Source organism: Myodes glareolus, chromosome 19 (assembly GCF_982192425.1).
Source record: "Myodes glareolus chromosome 19, mMyoGla1.1, whole genome shotgun sequence".
In the NCBI taxonomy this organism is placed as follows: domain Eukaryota; kingdom Metazoa; phylum Chordata; class Mammalia; order Rodentia; family Cricetidae; genus Myodes; species Myodes glareolus.
Genome location: NC_142044.1, coordinates 5,086,051 through 5,106,042, shown reverse-complemented (window position 1 = coordinate 5,106,042; position 19,992 = coordinate 5,086,051). Strand labels below are relative to the sequence as shown.

Here is a 19,992-nt window from a genome sequence, read left to right as displayed (position 1 = left end):
AGCATTCTTTATATTTTGCAAAACCCACATACCGAACAGGCTTACATTTTAAGTACAAGTGGTGAGCAGGGCATGGTGACTCTAATCCCAGCACTCAGAAAGCAAAGGGATGAAGATCTCTGTCAGTATAAGGTCAGCCAGGGTTACCTTGTCTCAAAGGAATAAATAAAGTATGACCAGAGGCATTCAATTTTGGTTGCCAATTAGAGTCACCTTATTTTACCTATTTTTAAAGGTATTTTAGTTATTCTGTGCATATGTGTGTATGTATATATGTCTGTGGGCATATCTGTATATGGGCATGTTCATGCCACCACACGCATGTGGAAATCGGGGAAAACTGGTGAGAGCCAGCTCTCTCCTTCCATCATGTGGCTCCTAGGAACTGAACTAAAGTCATAACTTGGCAGCAAGCACCTTTCCCAGCTGAGCCATCTTGGAACACCTTATTTTCTTTTTAAGAAAGGATTTCATGTATTCCAAGCTGGCCTCAAATTCATTATATTGCTAAAGGTACTACCTTGGACTTGGGGTTCTTCTTCTAACTCCCAAGTGCTGGGATTATGGGCATCTGCAATCATGCCCAGTACACATGATGATGGGCGTGGAACTCAGAGTGTGTGTATGCCAACCATCTCACTGGGCCCTCTAGCTTAAAAAAAAACTGAATAGATTATTTACTTGTTTATTTGGGTAGATGCTGAGAATCAAACTCAACCTCATGCGTGCTAGTAAGCACTCTTTTTTTTTAAGTTTCTTTTTTTTTAATTATTTTTATTTTATGTACATCAGTATTTTGCCATGGGTGTTGGATCCCCTGAACTGAAATTTTAAACAGTTGTGAGCTGCCATGTGGGTGCTGGGAATTGAACCTGGGTCCTCTGGAAGGACAGCCAGTGCTCTTAATCTCTGAGCCATCTCTCTAGCCCTGCTAGTAAACACTCTCACCTTTCTGTTCTCTCTGGGTCTTTTGTTTGTTTTTGTTTCTAAGACAGGGTCTCATGTGTCTCAGATCTGGACTCTCTGTATAACTGAGGATGACTATAAACACCCGACCCTCACGCCGCCACATCCCAAGTGTGGGATCACAGGTGTACAACACCACATCTGTCTCTCTGGACAGCTTCAAAACTCGTGATATCTGAAAGCCAACCTATGCTGAACAGTTCAGAAGCTTGGTCTTGCTTACTTCTAATTTCTTGGATGATTGTAGTAGCCAAATTTGAAATTGTTACTATATTTCACTGTTATTGGTCTCTTCACTACATAAAAATAAGCCCTCTTTAGAAGGCAGAGGCTCTATTCACAAGGCTGACTCCCTTCAGAAGCCCTTGCTGAATATCTCAATGTCTTGATCAGCAACAAGATTCCAGAGAAGGGCACTACCAGTGAAGAACACATACACGGAATCTTGAAGAAGCAATCTTCTTAAGTGTGTGACCATGCCCAGCACAGCGGCCACCTGGGCACTTAGCATCCTGTCGTGAGAAAGAGGTTTTTTTCTGTCAGAGGTGGGTAGCCTGACAAGGACTCGTGTTTCCCAAACCCACCCTCCATCCAATCCCACCACACTGTGAAGTTGAGGTCCCACCAATAGGCTGAGCTAGAGTCACCCCCACCAACTTCAGGGATGAAAGATTTAAGACCTCTTGGCCAAGGGCACTTGCTAGGCCAGTTTGCGTCTTGGCGGACCCTCTTTTTGCGAGGCTTGCCTTGCTGAGCTAACTTTGCTTTGTCTATGTGTTCCTTGGTGCGACACTGAGATCATTCTTTGATTCTAGCAATGTCTCCCCAGTTCTGTGCACACTGGAAACCTACACAGAGTCTATAAAGAGGGCCTTCCCTTTCTACCTGTAGATTGTAGGAATTATGCCAGTAACTGTGTAGGTTTGATACACATTGATTGATACACCATTGGTTGACAAAAGCATGGCCTGGTTGTGATGGCTTAGATCTAGCTGTGGAAGCTTGTGTGCAAGCCTGTGGTGGACATTTCGGAGGGTGGGGCTTAGAAGGAAGAGGCCATCAGGGGCATGCTCCTGAAGGAGATCTGTGACCCTGACTGACCCTGATCCTGACTCTCCTTTCTCTGCTTTCCTTGTTCTGCAATATCCTCCAATGTACCCTGTCGTGATGTCTACATGCCTGCACACAAGGCCAAAGGAAACTTTCTGCCATGTATGCTAGTTTGCTCTGGCATTTTATCACAGCCACAGAAAGCAAACGCAGTGATGCTAGCCAGTTAGTCAACAGGCCCGCTAAAAATGGTTTCTGGCGCTTGGGGAAGGCTAGAGAAGAAGAGAGAGATAAGATATCCATAAATAGGAGAGTTAGCACCCACTGCAAGGCAGACTAGAGCTGCCTGGTGGTAAAGGCTCAGCTGGTGGTAAAAGCAACAAGGACACCAGAAGCTCGGAGGAAGAGAAATCAGTGCCCACCAGAAAGGGACAGAGAAGTTTCACAGCAAAGACCCCCCACAGCCGGTGAGATGGTTCTGTTGTGGTCATTTGTTTGTTTTTGTTTTTCAAGACAGCGTCTCCCGTCTCCCTTTGTATCTCTGGCTGGCCTGGAGTTGGCTGTGTCAATCAGGCTAACCTGGAACTCACAGACTTCTTCCCGTCTCTGCCTCCCAAGCGCTGGGATCAAAGGTGTGTGCCGCCACGACCAGTCAAAGCAACACACTTTTGAATGAGCGGTGGGTCATCCTAAAGATCGGAGAGGAAATTCAGATTATTTTTAAAAACATGTTGTCGAGGTTCTCAGTCAGTGGCTAGGCTGTACAAGCGCACCTGTGTACCGAGCACAATGACCCTGGGATCCCCATCCCTAGCCGTGCAAAACAGACAACACCCAATAAAACCGATATAGCTCAGCGTGTGTAACAGGGTGTTAGCACACAGCGAGGAGGATGAGAAGGGCAACGAAGCAAACACGGACAAGGGAACAGACATGCAGAGACTCAAAGGAAGAGATGCTGTGGCGTAACCACTAAGAGTCACACACAGAGGGTACAGTGGCACAGGCCTGTAACCCTAACACTCATGGATGGAGGTAAAAAGATCACGAGTTGGAGAGCAGGCTGGGCAATACAGTAAGACCCCCTCACATATACACACCAGCGCCATGATCACAACCAACAACAACAACAACAAATCATCCAGCTCTGCCACTCAGCCAATAAGAGCAGCACCAGCTAGAACTTGAACTTGGATCCATTCGGCTTCTCTGTCTTGTTTTTTGTGACCCTCTGCCTCTCAGAACTGTGTATTTCTGTTTTTATATATATTTATATATGCTTTAATAACACATTTGAATGAAGTTTGAAATAAAATGTATGCCCTGGCAAGGCTGAAACATGCATGAGCAGCCCATATATGGCGGTTCTATTGAACTTCTCCATATTAGGTTTCATGGTCTATGTTGATGAGGTCGATTGACCAGGTCTCTTCCTCAAGAGGGCACCAGATCTCGTTACAGATGGTTGTGAGCCACCATGTGGTTGCTGGGAATTGAACTTAGGACCTTTGGAAGAGCAGGTAGTGTTTTTAACCGCTGAGCCATCTCTCCAGCCCTTGATAATACATTTACACATTAATAACACATTTATTCGTATATTTATTTCATTCTTTCTTTGATTTTAATTCTAGAGGATCGCTGTCCAGTGAGAAATGGCTTTGTACTTCAGTCCAGCGTACGTTCCCTGATAAAGAGAACAAGAAAAGGCCCACAAAACAGCAGCATGCATTCTCCTCTGTGCTAGTTCTTCCCGTAAAAGAATTAATAAATAACACGTTGGGATTAGTTTTACAGCCCACAGGCAGACCGAGATCCAAAGTTTAAAGAACTGTTCTTTGGTAACGTCTGAGTTGCAGTCTATCTGAAGGCAGTGGAGTGGTCTGGTTTATGAATTCAGGAAGGAGACAGCCTCATCAGAAGACGCTAATCCAAGCTGGGCGTCATGACTCACATCTGCAATCCTAGCACTAAAGTGCTGGACACGGGACGGTAAGTTCAAGGGTAGCCTGGACTGCGTAGAAAGTCTGTGTCTCAAAAGCCAGCAAATAGAAACAGTCTAGCAGGGGTGTGGCTTATGGGCAGACTGCTTGTCTAGCAGGGGAAAGGTCCTGAGTTTGACACCCAGAAGTGGGAAGAAATAATACAATCCAATATTGAAAACTAAAATGCCTTTAGGAGACAAAGGTAGCATAAATATTTACAAGATCATTGAGACCCCAGCCTGTTAAAATCTCTAGCTACATATGTGTAGCTGGAATCCCAGCCACTGCGGATTGTCTCGCGGCTGACTTTTTCTTTTCTTCCTTTCTTTTTTTATGACACAGATTTTTTTTTTTTGTTCTACCTGCCCCCCAAGACAGGGTTTCTCTGTTGCTTTGAAGCCTGTCCTTGAACTGACTCTTGTACATCACGCTGACCTCGAACTCACTGAGACTGCCTCTGCCTCTCAAGTGCTAGGATTAAAGGCCTGCACCACTACCACCCGGCCCTTGACACAGACTCATGTAGTTCAGGGTAGCCTAGGACTTTTTTTTAACACAGAATCTTACGTATACAGTCCAGGGTAGCCTAGGACATTTTTACACAGAATCTTATGTAGTCCAGGATAGCCTAGGACATTTTTACACAGAATCTTTAGTCCAGGATAGCCTAGGACATTTTTACACGGAATTTTATGTAGTCCAGGATAACCTATGACTTTTTTACACAGAATCTTATGTAGTCCAGGGTAGCCTAGGACATTTTTACACAGAATCTTATGTAGTCCAGGATAGCCTAGGACATTTTTACACAGACTCTTATATGTAGTCCAGGGTAGCCTAGGACATTTTTACACAGAGTCTTATGTAGTCCAGGATAGCCTAGGACATTTTTACACAGAATCTTATGTAGTCCAGGATAGCCTAGGACATTTTTACACAGAATCTTATGTAGTCCAGGATAGCCTAGGACTTTTTTGGGTTTTGTGCAGAGGATGAACTTGAATTCCCAACTCCCCCAGGACTAGGATTTCAGGCACATGGTGTCACACCTGTTTTGTTTTGTTTTGCTTTAATGCGGTGCTGAGGAGTCAACCCCGGGGTTTCATTTGTGCGAGGCAAGTGTTCCACCAGCTGAGCTACTCCCGCAGCTCAGCATCTTGATTACATACCTTGGGGGTGGTCAAAGATGACTATTCTGGGCTGTGACTCAGACATGTTCTCAGAGACCTCACCAGCCCAATACCATTTCTAATACTGGGCTCTAAGTATTAAATATTTTCAGAAAAAAAAGAAGTGTATGAGAGACTAGGCCAGGAGTATGACATCTCTTGCCACTGTAGAGCAAGGCCTGCATTGACCTGACCCAACCTAAGCACAGCGAGGATTAAGGGACTGACACCATAGTGGAGTTACTTAGCATAGTTACTCAATACGGTGGTCAAAGAGTTGCGGCTGCATTGGTCAGTGAACTGACCACTCAACCAGGCTGTCACTGCGCGGTGACCTTGGCATGCTTTCCCGCTCCTTAGCGCTCGGTGCCGATTCTCTGACCCTCTCATTAATTCCGTGCAATGCCACATTCTTCTAGCACATTACAGGAAGCAAGCTATCAAGAGTCCGTTGCCAGAGCAGATATCCTGACCGACACTCTCAGTTCTCCATCAAAACCCAAAGGACTTGTTTCCTCAGTGGCTGAGTGGGCTGCTGGCAGGCTGTCAGACCGCGTGAGAATTACCTCTGTTGAAAAGAATGTCATCCCCTAGGGTCAAGCACAGCTACTGCAGAAGTCTGGATTCAGACACTGGCCCCCACATGCTACTGCAGGACTTCCCACGATGCTTAGTTCATCTGAGTCAGATAAACGATCGTGTAGAACTGGACTGTAAAGCGTGGGTCACGCACGTGTTAAAAATTACTCATTGCATATTTAAAGTCCAAGTCTGACTGGAGTCCATGCTTTTATTAGCTAATTCCGGGACCACTAAACTCAAGGCAACTCTGATACTGCGGTCTCATCTTTTTTTGTTTGGTTTTCAAGATACCTTCTCATTATGTGGCCTAGACAACTCTGGAACCTACTATGTAGCCCAGGTTGGTGTCAAATTTGTGGCAATTTTTTTCCTTCAGCCCCTTAGTCCTGGGATCACAGGTGTGCACTGCTACAATCAGCTTCTTTTGCTTCTCCTTGCCCTCCCCTCATTCTTCTTTTGAGATCAGATCTCACCATGTTCCTCCACCTGGACTGAAACTCACTATGTAGACCAGAATGGCCTCACACACAGGAGCTCTGCCTCCAAGTGTGGGATTAATGGTGTGCACCAAGTCGGACTCTCTTTTCTCATCTTTAGTGGTATGGATGTTCTGTCTGCATGTAGTCTGTGTACCATGTGGAGGTAGTGCCTGTGGAGGCCAGAACAGGATCTTAGATCTCCTGGACCTGGAGTTACAGAGGGTTGTGAGCCACCTTGTGGGGTTGTGAGCCACCTTGTGGGGTTGGGAATTGTACCTGAGTCCTCTAGAGAAGCCAGTGTTTGTAGCCGTTGAGAAATTTCTCCAGCCCCTGGGAATGACATCAGGGGCTGGTGAGGTCTCTGAGAACATGTCTGAGTCACAGCCCAGAATAGTCATCTTTGACCACCCCCAAGGTATGTAATCAAGATGCTGAGCTGTGGGAGTAGCTCAGCTGGTGGAACACTTGCCTCGCACAAATGAAACCCCGGGGTTGACTCCTCAGCACCGCATTAAAGCAAAACAAAACAAAACAGGTGTGACACCATGTGCCTGAAATCCTAGTCCTGGGGGAGTTGGGAATTCAAGTTCATCCTCTGCACAAAACCCAAAAAAGTCCTAGGCTATCCTGGACTACATAAGATTCTGTGTAAAAATGTCCTAGGCTATCCTGGACTACATAAGATTCTGTGGGAAAAAAAAAGTCCTAGGCTATTCCAGACTACATAAGACTCTGTGTAAAAAAGTCCTAGGTTATCCCAGACCACATAAGACTCTGTGTAAAAAAGAAAGGAAAGGAAAAAAATAAAAAGCCAGACCTGAGTCAACATGAACCCATCCGTAAGCCCAGTACTTGGAACGCAGAGGCTCGGAGAACAGAAAGAAGTTCAAGGTCATCAGAGTTCAAAATCATCAGAGTCAAGTTTGAGGCCAGCTTGAGCTCAATAAGACTCTCAAAAAAAGCAAAATTTTATTGTATCCTTTTAATGATAGTTTGATGTCATTGCTCATTTGGGCTTTGATTTGTTTAGAGATAGGTTCGTCTGTGTTGCCCAGGCTGTGCCCTAACTGCTGGGCTCAGCCAATTCTCCCGCTTTCCACAGGGTTGGATTCCACCTACTGCAAGACAACCCTCATTTCAGAGCTGATTCCTGGACCACCCAAATGCATCTGGTTCTCTTCTTTGCAATAAGGTGACTAATGTATTGCTTTGCCTGTGTCTAAGTAGATCCTTTGTTGATTCCTCTACTTTGCCTTTAAAAAAAAAGTTTTTGAGGCAAGATCTAGAACATTCTATATAGACAAAGATGACCTTGAACTTCTAATGCCCCTGCCTTTGCTGGAATTCCAGGCATGCACTGCAACACTCAGGTTTTTTTTTTTTAAAGATTTATTTATTTATTTTTATGTGCGTTGGTGTTTTGCCTGCATGAATGTCTTGTGAGAATACCCTGGAACTGGAGTTACAGACAGTTGCGAGCTGCCATGTGGGTGCTAGGAATTGAACCCAGGTCCTCTGGAAGAGCAACCAGTGCCACTAACTGCGGAGCCATCTCTCCAGCCACAGTGCGCAGTTTTACAATCAATAATTCTAACAGGTAACACTTTCATTTCCCTGGGTGACAAAAAGTCACCACTGTTTCTGGCTCTTTGAGGCGCCCATGATGAACTCACAGTATGTTTGGAAGCTAAGTAAGCATGGTGAGGTTCATAATCTCAACACTTGGTGGGCGGAGGCAGGAGGAACCTGAGTTCAAGGTGGCACCCCTCGTATTCAGGAGACTGGGGTAAGAGATGGCTGTGAATCTGAGGCTAGTCTGGGTCATTTGGCGAGTTTCTGTGCTAGAGAATAGGTCCCTCCTCCATGGTAAATACACCATCTTCTCATCCACTGCTACAGCCTTAACGTTTAATTTGCTTATTACCTGCCACACAGGTGGCAATCAATGTGTTTTCCAAATGATTGAATGATTCTCCTAGTGATAGAAAGTGATTAAGTAATGTTAGAAACAGCCTAAGTACATATATATTTTTCACCCACATCAGACACCAGTTAAGACCCTGGGTATCTTGTACTGCTAACCGACCAGCTCTCAGCAAGGGCTCCTGTGATCTTGCCTCCTCATATTTGATGCTAGAATGGTGTGATTGAATGAGAATGACTCCTATAGGTGCATATATTTGAATAGTCTGTGCGATGTGGGATTGCCCTCTGTATGCTGTGGACATGTTTTATTACCAGAATATAGCTGGGGTGGGGGTTAAACTGTAAAGCAGGGAGAGAGAAGGTGAAGTCAGAAAGACACCATGTAGCTACTGAAGGAGACAGATGCCAGAATCTTACCAGTAGGTCACAGCCTCATGGTGATACACAGATTAATAGAAATGGGTTAATCTAAGATGTAAGAGCTAGCTAGGAATATGCCTAAGCTATTGGCCAGTGTTGTAATTAATTCATTAATATAGTTTCTGTGTGCTTATTAGGGTCTGGGTGGCTGGAAAGCAAAGGAACGGTCTTCATTTACAGTCTGTGGGAACTGTAAACCCCAATAAATTCTTTCTCTATAAGTTGCCTTGGTCATGGTATTTTAGCACTGCACTAGAAAAGTAACTAAGAGAGAACTTGGTACCAGGAGTCAGACACTGCTGTGACAGGCCTGACTATGATGTCCTCGTGAAAGAATGTGGAAGACTTTAAGACTTCGAACTAGGAAAGCAGGGTTTAATGTGCCATCCTTAGAGGACCTGGGAAGACCACAACCATGAGAAGAATGTGGACTATGGAGGCCCAGCTCAAGGGGTTTCAGAGGGAAGCCACATCAGCAACTGGGCTACAGGCCGTTCTGGTTTTGCAAAGAACATGAATGCTTTCTTCTCTTTTCCTAAAAATTTGTCTGAGACAAAATTGAAGAGTTTTTGGACTAAATTTGTTGGTAGAGGAGATTTCTAGACAGCCTAGTATGATTCTGTCATGTGGTTATTAGTGACCACATGTATGCAGGTTATTAGTGACCACACATATACAGGTTATTATTAGTGACCACATGTATGCAAGTTATTAGTGACCACATGTATGCAAGTTATTAGTGACCACATGAATGCAGGTTATTAGTGACCACACATATGCAAGTTATTATTAGTGACCACATGTATGCAGGTTTTAGTGACCACACGTATGCAGGTTATTGGTGACCATACATATGCAGGTTATTAGTGACCACACGTATGCAGGTTATTAGTGACCACACGTATGCAGGTTATTAGTGACCACACGTATGCAGGTTATTAGTGACCACACGTATGCAGGTTATTGGTGACCACACGTATGCAGGTTATTAGTGACCACACGTATGCAGGTTATTAGTGACCACACATATGCAGGTTATTAGTGACTACACGTATGCAAGTTATTAGTGACTACACATATACAGGTCCACAATGAAAATGAACAAGTGGGGCAAAAAGAAGTACAAAGCATCAAGTGTGAGGATAAAAAGAGCACCAAGAAATTTAATGTCTGGGGGCTGGAGAGATAGCTCAGAGGTTAAGAGCATTACCTGCTCTTCCAAAGGTCCTGAGTTCAATTCCCAGCAACCACATGGTGGCTCACAACCATCTGTAATGGGGTCTGGTGCTGTCTTCTGGCCTGCAGGCATACACACAGACAGAATATTGTATACATAATAAATAAATAAATATTTAAAAAAAAAAGAAATTTAATGTCTGAGCCCAGGTTTGTGTTGAAAGAGATGAGAAGAAATGAAATAAAGAGAGTGGTGCCCTCAGGGAGACTCCACCTAGCTAACTTACTGAAGGCTGTCCTGCAACTTGTAAAAGGAAAAGGCCAGGGATTTCTCTGGTCCTAAAAAGCACCAACAAATCAAAGCTATGTAAGTGTAACTCTGGGAGCCAGGTACCATCCCAGCAGCTGCCTGACTTGCAGCATTAGCCACTTCTGACTTAGAGTCTTATAACACACAGGAGTCAAGAGGCTGCGGAATCCTCCTCTGGGGCCAGGCGTGTATCACACAGGTGTCCCGTTGAGGAAGCCCAGAGAGGCCGCGGCATGAAGCTGTGGACGTGACGCCTGGAGGGTGTTGGAGACCCCAGGACATTAGAGGTGCCAGAGCGATGACAAGGAGAGCTCGCACAGGGAGTGGAGTCAGCCCAAGAAAGAGTATGCTGTGGTCAGCAATGCTGGAAGAACAGAGCCCTAAACTCTTTGACAGCAGACACGGAGTTACAGGATTTGGGATTTGCCCTACTAGGTTTTGATCTTGATTTGCTACAGTATGTCTTCATTATGCCCCCTTTCCTCCCGTTTGGAACAGTGATGTTTATTCTTTGCCACTGTATGTTGGAAGTGTGTAGTTTGCTTGTTTTTTTTTTATTTTACAGGGGGTTACAATTAAGAGATTGACTTGCATCTCAACAGAGACTTTGGACCTTGCGACCGTATTGAGACTGAAAGACTATGGGAAGTTTTGACGTCAGACTAAATGCACTTTGTGTTACGATACGTCTACAAGGTCTATGATGTTCAGGGAGTGGAATGCGGCATTCGAATGAGAACGGCCCCCATAGTCTCATAGATTTGGGTGCTTTGGTCCCCATTTATTGAAAGTCTTTGGAAAGCAAAAAGGAGGTGCAGCCTTATTGGAAGGGTGTGTCACTGGGGACAGGTTTTGAGGTTTCAAAAACCCATGCCGCTCCCACTTGGAACCCCACCACCGCTGCCTCCTTGAGCTCACAGATCAGGATGTGAGCTCTCAGCCACTGTCCCAGCACTGTGCCTGCCTGCCTGACACCATCCTTTTTGCCGTGATGTTCATGGGTTCACCCTCTGGAAGTATAAGCCCCAATAAACTCTTTCTTCTGTAAGCTGCCTTGGTCATGGTGTCTTAGCACAGCAATAGGAAAGCAGCGGAGACAAATGGTGTTTCAGGATCCAAGGCTAGATGCTTATTCCTCAGGGGAAAAAAAAAAGCCAGTCAGTCATGGGGCTGAAGAAAGGTTGACTTAAGTAGTCAAAGGATGGAGAAGGGAGAGCTTTGCTTGTGAATCAGCTGCTCAACCCCAAATAGATGAGGGTGATTAGAGGCAGTGCAGGAATATGGGGCACAGGAAGGCAGACACCGTGAGGGATGCTCTCGTCCTTTCTGGGATCAGTGGCCATCTTCCAGAGTTGTATGGCCTTTCACTCTCATGGTCAGACGTTCCATGTACCTTGACTGGTGGTGGCTTGTAAAAAATATTTATTTACTTATTTTATCTGTTGGCGTTTTGTCTGCATGCATGTCTTTGTACCATATGTGTGCCTGGTCGGGCACCAATTCCCCTGAGACAGTAATTACAGACCATTGTGAGGCACCATGTAGGTGCTGGAAATTGAACCCCAGTCCTCTGGAGGAACAGACAGTGCTCTCAACTGCTGAGCCATCTCTCTGGTCCCAGCTGAGGATATCTTTAACCTCGGTGGGGGAGGAGCGAGGCTAGGCAGGTTTAGGTCAAACTAACCCTGCACTGTAATTCCGACGGGACATTTTTGACATGTTCAACATGCCTATGTGCAGAGCCGAGTAGGAACTGCCCCACAGGTTAAGGCAACAAAGGAGACAGGCGTGATATGTAGCAGAGATGCCAAGCAATTTCATTCCTTTCTTCTGAAAAACAGCCAGAGACGGCTCTAAGTGCCTGTAAAACAGCCAGAGCAGCTGCCATCATGACCTACATAACCCACAACCGAGGCGTTACCTGCTGCAGACTCATTGGGAAAGGGGCCATGTTGTGCTCAGCTGTGCGATCTCTGAAGCCAGCATGTGTGAGTCAGCTAGAGGGGTTTCACTTAAGGGAAACAGCCAGGCACGGTGGCAAATGCCCTCAATCCCAGCAGACCTTTGAGTTTGAGGCCAGCCTGGTCTACAAAGCAAATTCCAGGCAAGTTAGGACTACACAGAGAAACCCTGTCTCATTACCCCCCCACAAAAAAAAAAACCTAAGGGAGAGAAGTTTTTCTCATAAAGTCCGGGAAGACAGTTTATTGACACTTATTCATTTATTGAAAGGCTGTAACTGAAGGATTGCCCCCAGAAGAGATGCGCAGGTCAAGTACAAGACAAGGCGGTGTGCAGAGCTGCCGAGAATCTGGGTGCTCACCACATCTGCTGACCCAGAGGTGTCTTTCCTAGTTTTGTGCTGGATTTTGATACAGGATGCTGTACACCCCAGACCTGTGCTGTGTTGCTGAGCTCCTGCTGAAGGATAGAACATTTGTTTAGCTAAAGATATGCTGTTTTTTCACCTTGCCTGACTAAAGTACCTGATTGGTCTAATAAGAAGCTGAATGACCAATAGCTAGACAGAGGGGGCATAGGAGGGGCTGGTGGGCAGAGGGAATAAGTAGGAGGAGGAACCTAGTCTCCAGCGAGAATGAGGAAGAAAGAGAGGGAGATGCCTAGTGTAGGAGGTCCTTTTGTATTTGTGTTGCTTTCATTGGTTAAATAAAGAAACTGCCTTGGCCTTTTGATAGGGCAGAACTTAGGTAGGCGGGAAAAAGAGAACTGAATGCTGGAAGAAAGAAGGCAGGCAGAGAGAGCCGCCATGAAGCTGCCAGGTCAGACATGCTGAATCTTTCCCGGTAAGCCACGACCTCGTGGTGACATACAGATTATTAGAAATGGGTTGAATCAAGATGTGAGAGTTAGCCAATAAGAGGCTAGAGCTTATGGGTCAAGCAGTAATTTAATTAAAACAATTTCTGTGTGGTTATTTCGGGGGGTAAGCTAGCCGGGCAGCAGGACGCGGCCCACTCCTCCTCTTACTACAGATGCCCAGGGTCAGCAAGCCAGGCAGCTGCCAGCCAGCCAGACATTCTGGAGGAATCAAGAAAGCAAGACTACAGAATGAAAGGTAAAAAGCCTTGAGGAAAAACGTGGATGAAGAGAAACAGGTTAAAGTTGTAAGAGCTGGTGGGACAGCATAAGATAAGGCCAACCACTCATAACTAATACTAAGTCTTCATGTCAAGATTTCGGGTCTGGAGATCCAAGAAAGCCTGCTACAGTATCCCCAAAGGGTTATGCTGTTGCTGATTTAAGTTAGGGTATTACAATATAATCCAGAAGCGTTATGGGACTGGAGAGTTGGTTCATCAGTTAACAGTGTTTGCTGCAAAATCGTGAGAACTGGAATTCATATTCTGTCCCCCACATAACAAATCAGACATCCCTTGAATGCCTGTAACCCCAGCTCCAAGGGTGGGAGACAGGAAGATTGCTGGGGCTTGCTGGCTTCTGGCATAGCCAATAAACAGGGGCTGTAGGTTCAGGGAGAACTCCAACTCAAAGGGGTAGGTGGAAAGTGACAGATGAAGACACGTGACCCCCTTTTCTAGTCCCAGCATGTATGTACCTGCACACACTTGTGCATATGTACCTATATGGAGATAGGCATGCACATAGATAAATAAATTAAGCAATCTTTTTTGAAAGATATCTCAACAATATGGCTGCCTGACCAAGACCAGAATAAATACAATACCAATTAACAAGGCCGAAACAAGAACTACAACACCAATAACACGGAAGGGAGGAATTTCATGAGACCTCACCCCTGCACAAAGAACTATAGGCTACTAAGGAGCACAGAGAGGAGAGAAAGTCTTTCCCAGGGAAGAGCCCCTAATGGGCTATCCAATACCAATTGGTCAGCCCTGAAATTATACACATACAAACAACACTAACTGGATTAAGCAAGGTGTGTGTGTGTGTGTGTGTGTGTGTGTGTGTGTTGGAAAACAATAACAAAAGGGGGCATAAATTTGAGAGGGAGAAAGGGGAGGTGTGGGAGGGGTTGAAAGAGAAAGGGAGATATGATGTAAATAAACCTTAACTTCAAAAACTTGAACAAAAATAAAGAAGCAAGTGTGACTGGCATTATCTTAGCTTTGCTACCTGTGGCCATTGGCCTGCTGAAGTACACCTTTTCACTTGGAACCTTCCAGAAGCCTGTTCCTGGGCAACTGGAGGAAGCTGGAGGTTCTTGGGCGCTGATCCCACCCTGTGCCAGGTCCTTGACGGATGAGTCCGTCTGATCGGAATAGGAATAGAGTCACAGGCAGAGCCGAGCACGAAGCTTCGCTGCGGGCTGCTGAGAAGGCTTGACTGCACTCCAGAGCCTCGCTCTTCACCCCGTTCCTGTCCTGCTCCCTGCCAGCTGCCCTTTGAGAGCATTTCCTCAATACATCTTGTACTTGTCTCCTCATCTTGGGAGAGAGCCTGATCTAAGACAGCGAATGAGAAGTTGCGGGCAGTCCCTGAAGAAAGGAGCATTGTGTTAGAAACCCGTGTCATAGGAAGATACTCCAGGCAGGGAGGGCAGGCAAGGCCGTCCAAGGAGGGGGCTTTCAGCCAAGAAGGTTCCAGACTAAGAAAAGGCAGGGGAGGGGAACTATAAATCAACAAAGGGCACAGGAAAGGTCGCCATCGCGTTCTGGGAACAGGACGAAGACGATGACAGGTGGGGACGGGGCATGGAAGTCAGAGAACGCTCCACAGCGGCTCATAGGCTGTGCGCAGGGACTTTGGAGCTCACAGCAAGTGGGCCTTCCGCTGGGGTGTGATGTGAGATTTAATAAGCAGTTGCTCTTCCCGGTTCAAGCAAGGTATGGAGAGGGGCAGCGTGGATGGCGCCCGCCAAAGTGAGAGAGAAAGGTGTGTTCCGGGAGGATTGGCAGGGCTCTGCTCACATTAGCCAGGAGCAGCTAGAGTGAGGAGTGAGTTTCTAGCTTTGCCATTGAGATGGAAACCCTGGGAAGGAGCCTTGATTTGGAGACATGGGAGCCTATATACAGTCTAAATCTCATGAAAGCCAATGTGGAAACTGAGATCTGGGGAAGCTGAATAGCCGGCGCCAGTTCATCACTAGTACACAGAGTACCAGAAAATTGAAAGACAGCTGTAAATACCAACCTAAACCGGATCCAAACGCACTGGGCTGTTAGTACTGAGAGTGGTAGAAGCCTTGCAGCCCGTAAGTCCCGTTGGTCTCAGACTCACTGGCGATCTTCCTGCCTAGTCTCCTCCCGAATGCTGGCACTCCAGATACCAGCACCCTGCCTGGCTTTAAGAAGTATGACTTGACATCTGGGCACTCAGGAGACAGAGGCAGGCAGATCTCTGTAAATCGGAGACCAGTCTGGTCTACATAGTGAGTTCCAGGACATTCGGGGCTACACAGAGAAACTGTCTCAAAAAGAAAATAAAAGTGTAACTTGAAAGTTCTTCAACTCCCAACAGCATGGGCTGCAGAGCACCTAACAGTCTCTCCACTGTGGCAGAACAGTAAGGCCTCTTCAAATCTAGGGGGGCTGGGGGATCTGAGGGGAGCTGTGGGGAGAACCCGGGCCATGATGCTGGAACTCCAGCCTTCTCCCACTTTCTCTTAGTGTTAGCACTGCCAGGCCCCTCCCACCCAGGCAGCCCTCACTCCAGCCAGGATCTCTTTGTGCCTCTTGCTGAACACAGCAAGCTCATTCATGTTTTTGTCAAAGGCACAGGCTGTTCCCAGTCTGGGGGACAGAGAGCAGGGTTCCTCAGCACCCATTCCCTTCTGGCAACATCTCTTCTTGCCTTTAGTACTCTGCTCTAAAGTTAGCTTCTTTGCCATGTCCCCTCTCCAGGGAGCATTACTCACCTCCCCATATTCCTTGCATGTCCTGTGGAGACAGGTACTATGTACTTAACTAGCCCCATTTTGCAGGCAAGAAATGTATGACCCTCTAAATACTCTTTCCTAAAAGTAAAGTAAATTTTACTAAAGTAAATTTCCTCTTTACTGTAGGAAAGAGTGTAGGGTCGACTGGCCCCGTGGCTCTGCTAACCCTGGCTGGGTGAGGACACTGGTGCAGGTGGTAAAGGAGGAGGCACAGGCCAAGACCACCTGGGTCATTTTAGTTTAATTCTGAAACTTCTCCTAGGCTGGCCTCAAGCTTACAACAGAGATCTACCTGCACTCTGACCCACCAGTGCTGAGGTTCAAGGCATGCGCCCCTACACTCCGAATCTGTCTGCCGTTTTAAAGATGCCTGTATCTGCAGCTCTTCACCAAAGTAGCTTCCATTGGTTTGACTGCACAGGCCCTGTCAAAGCGAATGAGATTCAGCCTGTTCTGTTTCCGTCTCCCATAGGAACTGGTCCAGCAACAGCTTCCATTTATATAGTACTTCGCAACTTCCAGGCTACCAAATTCTTTCTTTCTTTCTTCCTTCCTTCCTTCCTTCCTTCCTTCCTTCCTTTCTTCCTTCCTTCCTTCCTTCCTTCCTTCCTTCCTTTCTTCCTTTCTTTCTTTCTTTCTTTCTTTCTTTCTTTCTTTCTTTCTTTCTTTCTTTCATGGTTTGTTTTTGTTTTGATACAAGTTCTTATAAAGTTAGAGCTGGCCTCCAACTCCATATGCAGCCAAGGCCGACCTTAACTGGGTCTCGTCCCACCCCATCTCCCCATCGCTGGGATCAGAGGCATGTGAAACCATGCCCAGTTTGCAAATTATTTCGTTTTTAATTTTCACCCAATGGAGGATAACGAGTTGGCTCTCTGGGTAGAGGGGCTTGTTACCAAACCTGAGGTCCATCCCTGGACAGGTGAAGAAAACTGACTCCCTAAAGCTGTCCTGTGACTTACATGCTCACACACGCATGCACATGCACACACACAATCATGAGTATACTTGCACAAAAACATGAACACATTCAGTGAAGTGAACACATGTTAGAACAAAATTTTCCTATAAAATCAAGGCGATTCTGCTATAAACCTAGGCTATAGATAAAGAAACAGAGGCTAGGGAGGTAAGATGACTCCCGGGTACTGGAGTCAGGCTGGCTAGGGAGGTAAGATGACTCCCGGGTACTGGAGTCAGGCTGGCTAGGGAGGTAAGATGACTCCCGGGTACTGGAGTCAGGCTTAGTACCTGGATATCACCAATGCTCACCTCCTGAGAATAGTTGCTCCTGGGGAAGCAGTTTTGTTCCCAGAATCCACTCCTCTAAAAGCTTGAGAAAGTTCTAGTTGATTGACCTTCAGCACTCAGGAAGACCTTCTCGAGTGTGGTTTGTGTCCTGGCCAAAAAAAGCATTATTACAAGGACTTGCAATTACGGGGCAGTTTGCAGCATTCCCTGACCCAACCAGGAAGAGTTCTATCCTCAGCTGATAAATGACCTGCGTCTATAAAAGAGAGAAGATTCCAAAGAAAATAAACACACAGCAAATCGCTCCTTGTAGTAGGAAAGTTCCAGTGTGGGGGCAGAATAAAGAGCATTTCATAAGGAAGGAAGGCAAATATTCGGGGGATAGAAATAGAAAGTATTGTGAAAAAGAGAGCCACAAAGAACAATACTTGGGAGGGAACTGTGGGCAAGAAGGAAAAGTACAGTGTGGCCCAAGAGAAAGGGGGCAAAATGTCAAAAATTAACGTTTATTGAGCAATCTAAAACAACAAGAAGTAAAGGAAGTCAAAGGTTTAGGTCAAATAAATCAGTGTTGAATCCCACTAGTGAGGACGTCTTGGGGAACGCCCACGAAGGAGAAGAGGAACCCTAAGAACTGTTTAACTCGGCTGGAGCTGTCCTGTGACCCCACACATAGTAGCTCATTTACCTGGGGAGAAAGCTCAGCAGACATGAAGGCCCGAGTGTGGATCCCCAGAATCCCATGCAAATGCAAGAAGTCTGTGTTAGTCAAGGTTTCTCTGGCTGCGACAAAATGCCATGACCAGAAAACAAGTTGGGGAGAAAGGGTTTTATTTGGCTTACACTTTTATATTGCTATTAATTATTAAAGGAAGTCAGGACAGGAACTTGAATAGGGCAGGATCCTGGAGGCAGGAGCTGATGCAGAGGCCATGGAGGGTGCTGCTTACTGGTTTGTTTCCCTGGCTTGCTCAGCCTGCTTTCTTACAGAACCCAGAACCACCAGCCCAGGGATGACACCACCCACAATTGTTTAGGCCCTCCTTCACTGATCACTAATTGAGAAAATGCCTTACAGCTGGATCTCATGGAAGCATTTCCTCAGCTGAAACTCCTTCCTCTCTGACGACTTTAGCTTGTGTCAAGTTGGCACAACACCAGTCAGAACAAAGGCCCACCCATAAGTCCAGCCTCAGAAAGTGAGGACAGAGGATTGATTCCCCAGAGTTGGCTAGCAAGACTAGCCATATTGACCAGCTCTTGGTGTGACTGAGAAACCTGCCTCAGTGGGAAAGGTAGAAGAACAACCCAAGATGTTCTCCATCAACCTCAGTCTCCACATGCAAGTGCACACATCTACGCATGCACTCACATGCACTCCCACATCCCATACATGTGAAAACACACATATACATGCATGCACACATACATAGAAAATATTATAACCCCGTCTGAGGTGCTGAGAATTTCTAATATTTCACAAATGGTGTAGATGAGAAGGTAAGGCGCATGTGATTGTCTTCCCCAAGTGCACTCAGCCAGTTGGTGATGAGGACAGAAGGGAACCCCACGCTCCCTAACCCATCATCTCCTGCCGTGGGCTGTATTGACTTGTAGAAGGAACCCTATACCTCACGCTCACAAAGTGAGCGGTCAGGACGGCCTTCGCAGCCAGTGAATTCCTCAAAGTGACCCTGACAAACGGGGTGTGGATTCCTTTGACCAAGGAGTGACAGGAACATGGCTTACCCTGGTTTACAGGCAAAGGGGAGCTATCCGACTGTAGGATAACGGTGGCCTCCCAGAGTCAAGGGGTACTCTGACAGCTGAGCCCTGGGAGGTGAGGGGGTGAGGAGGTGAGAATCCTGAGACTTTAGTTCCTGAAATCACAGCTCCGGCAACTCCTGAGACCTCCCCCTTTCCGTGCCATTTCTCTCCTCATGCAGACAGCATCATCTATGGCAGAGTTCTTCCTTCGTGCTGTGGGAGATGGCCTTCGTTCCCCTGTGCTCCCAGCCTAAGCAACTTGTGCAGACAGAAAGACCCTCTTTATTTATGGCTGAGTTCCCTCTCTTACCCTATTTTTGGGTAGAAAGTCACCAGGGGAAGACTGACTGGTCCAGCTTGGTTCATATACCCAATCCTAGCCCAGTCACTGTAGCCCAGGGACAAAGGTCCGTGACTGCAGTGATCAGCAGTTTTCGATAGGGTCACACTAGGCTTGTGTTTGTGTGTTAGGGATAAACCCAGGGCCTCCCACATATTAGCTCCATCCTCCCACTGAGCGACACCTCCAGACTTCACGCTGGGCCCTGCTAGAGCCTTTCCCAGGAGGAAGCTACTCAAGCAAAGGATTGCAAAGATAGGCAGCATAGAAAGCTCCCTCCTCAACTGAGCATGGTCGTACAATCCTGTTATCCTAGCGCTTGGGAGTAGAGGCAGGAGAATCAGGAGTTGAAGGTTGCTCAGCTATATAGTGACTACCTAGTGAGTTTGAGACTATCCTGGGCTACACGAGACCTGTTTGCAAAAACGAGAGAGAGAGAGAGAGAGAGAGAGAGAGAGAGAGAGAGAGAGAGAGAGATCCTCATACTCATCATGCAATGTCCCCTAATGTCAGTAGGTCCGTATAAGATAGAGCTAAGGATGTAGCTCAGTTGGCAGAGGTCTGGCTCATCCTGTACTCAGTCCTGTGTTTAATCTCCAGTACCTCATAAACTTAGAACAGGGGTGCACACCTCTGCTACGTAGTGTTGGAGGCCTATCTAATGCAAAACCAAACCAAACCAAATACACCAAG

At 46.4% G+C, this 19,992-nt stretch overlaps 2 long non-coding RNA genes across 4 annotated transcripts; one reads left to right on the top strand and one right to left on the bottom strand.

The window, feature by feature from the left end:
* Positions 1–2,361: 2,361 nt before the first annotated feature.
* On the top strand, positions 2,362–11,108 carry LOC125415251 (uncharacterized). Of its 3 annotated transcripts, none has more exons than XR_015735583.1 (4): positions 2,362–2,483; positions 3,648–4,005; positions 7,331–7,420; positions 10,626–11,108. It is a non-coding gene; the product is annotated as an uncharacterized LOC125415251 (long non-coding RNA). The 3 variants fall into 3 exon arrangements; XR_007236582.3 differs by having other exon boundaries at positions 10,209–11,108; XR_014998086.2 differs by having other exon boundaries at positions 2,362–2,491; positions 10,209–11,108.
* A 1,161-nt stretch (positions 11,109–12,269) lies between these two features.
* Positions 12,270–18,006, bottom strand: LOC146891117 (uncharacterized). Its single transcript, XR_014998088.2, has 3 exons — positions 17,881–18,006; positions 17,214–17,340; positions 12,270–12,481 (listed from the first exon to the last, which is right to left on the bottom strand). It is a non-coding gene; the product is annotated as an uncharacterized LOC146891117 (long non-coding RNA).
* Between the last annotated feature and the right edge of the window lie 1,986 nt (positions 18,007–19,992).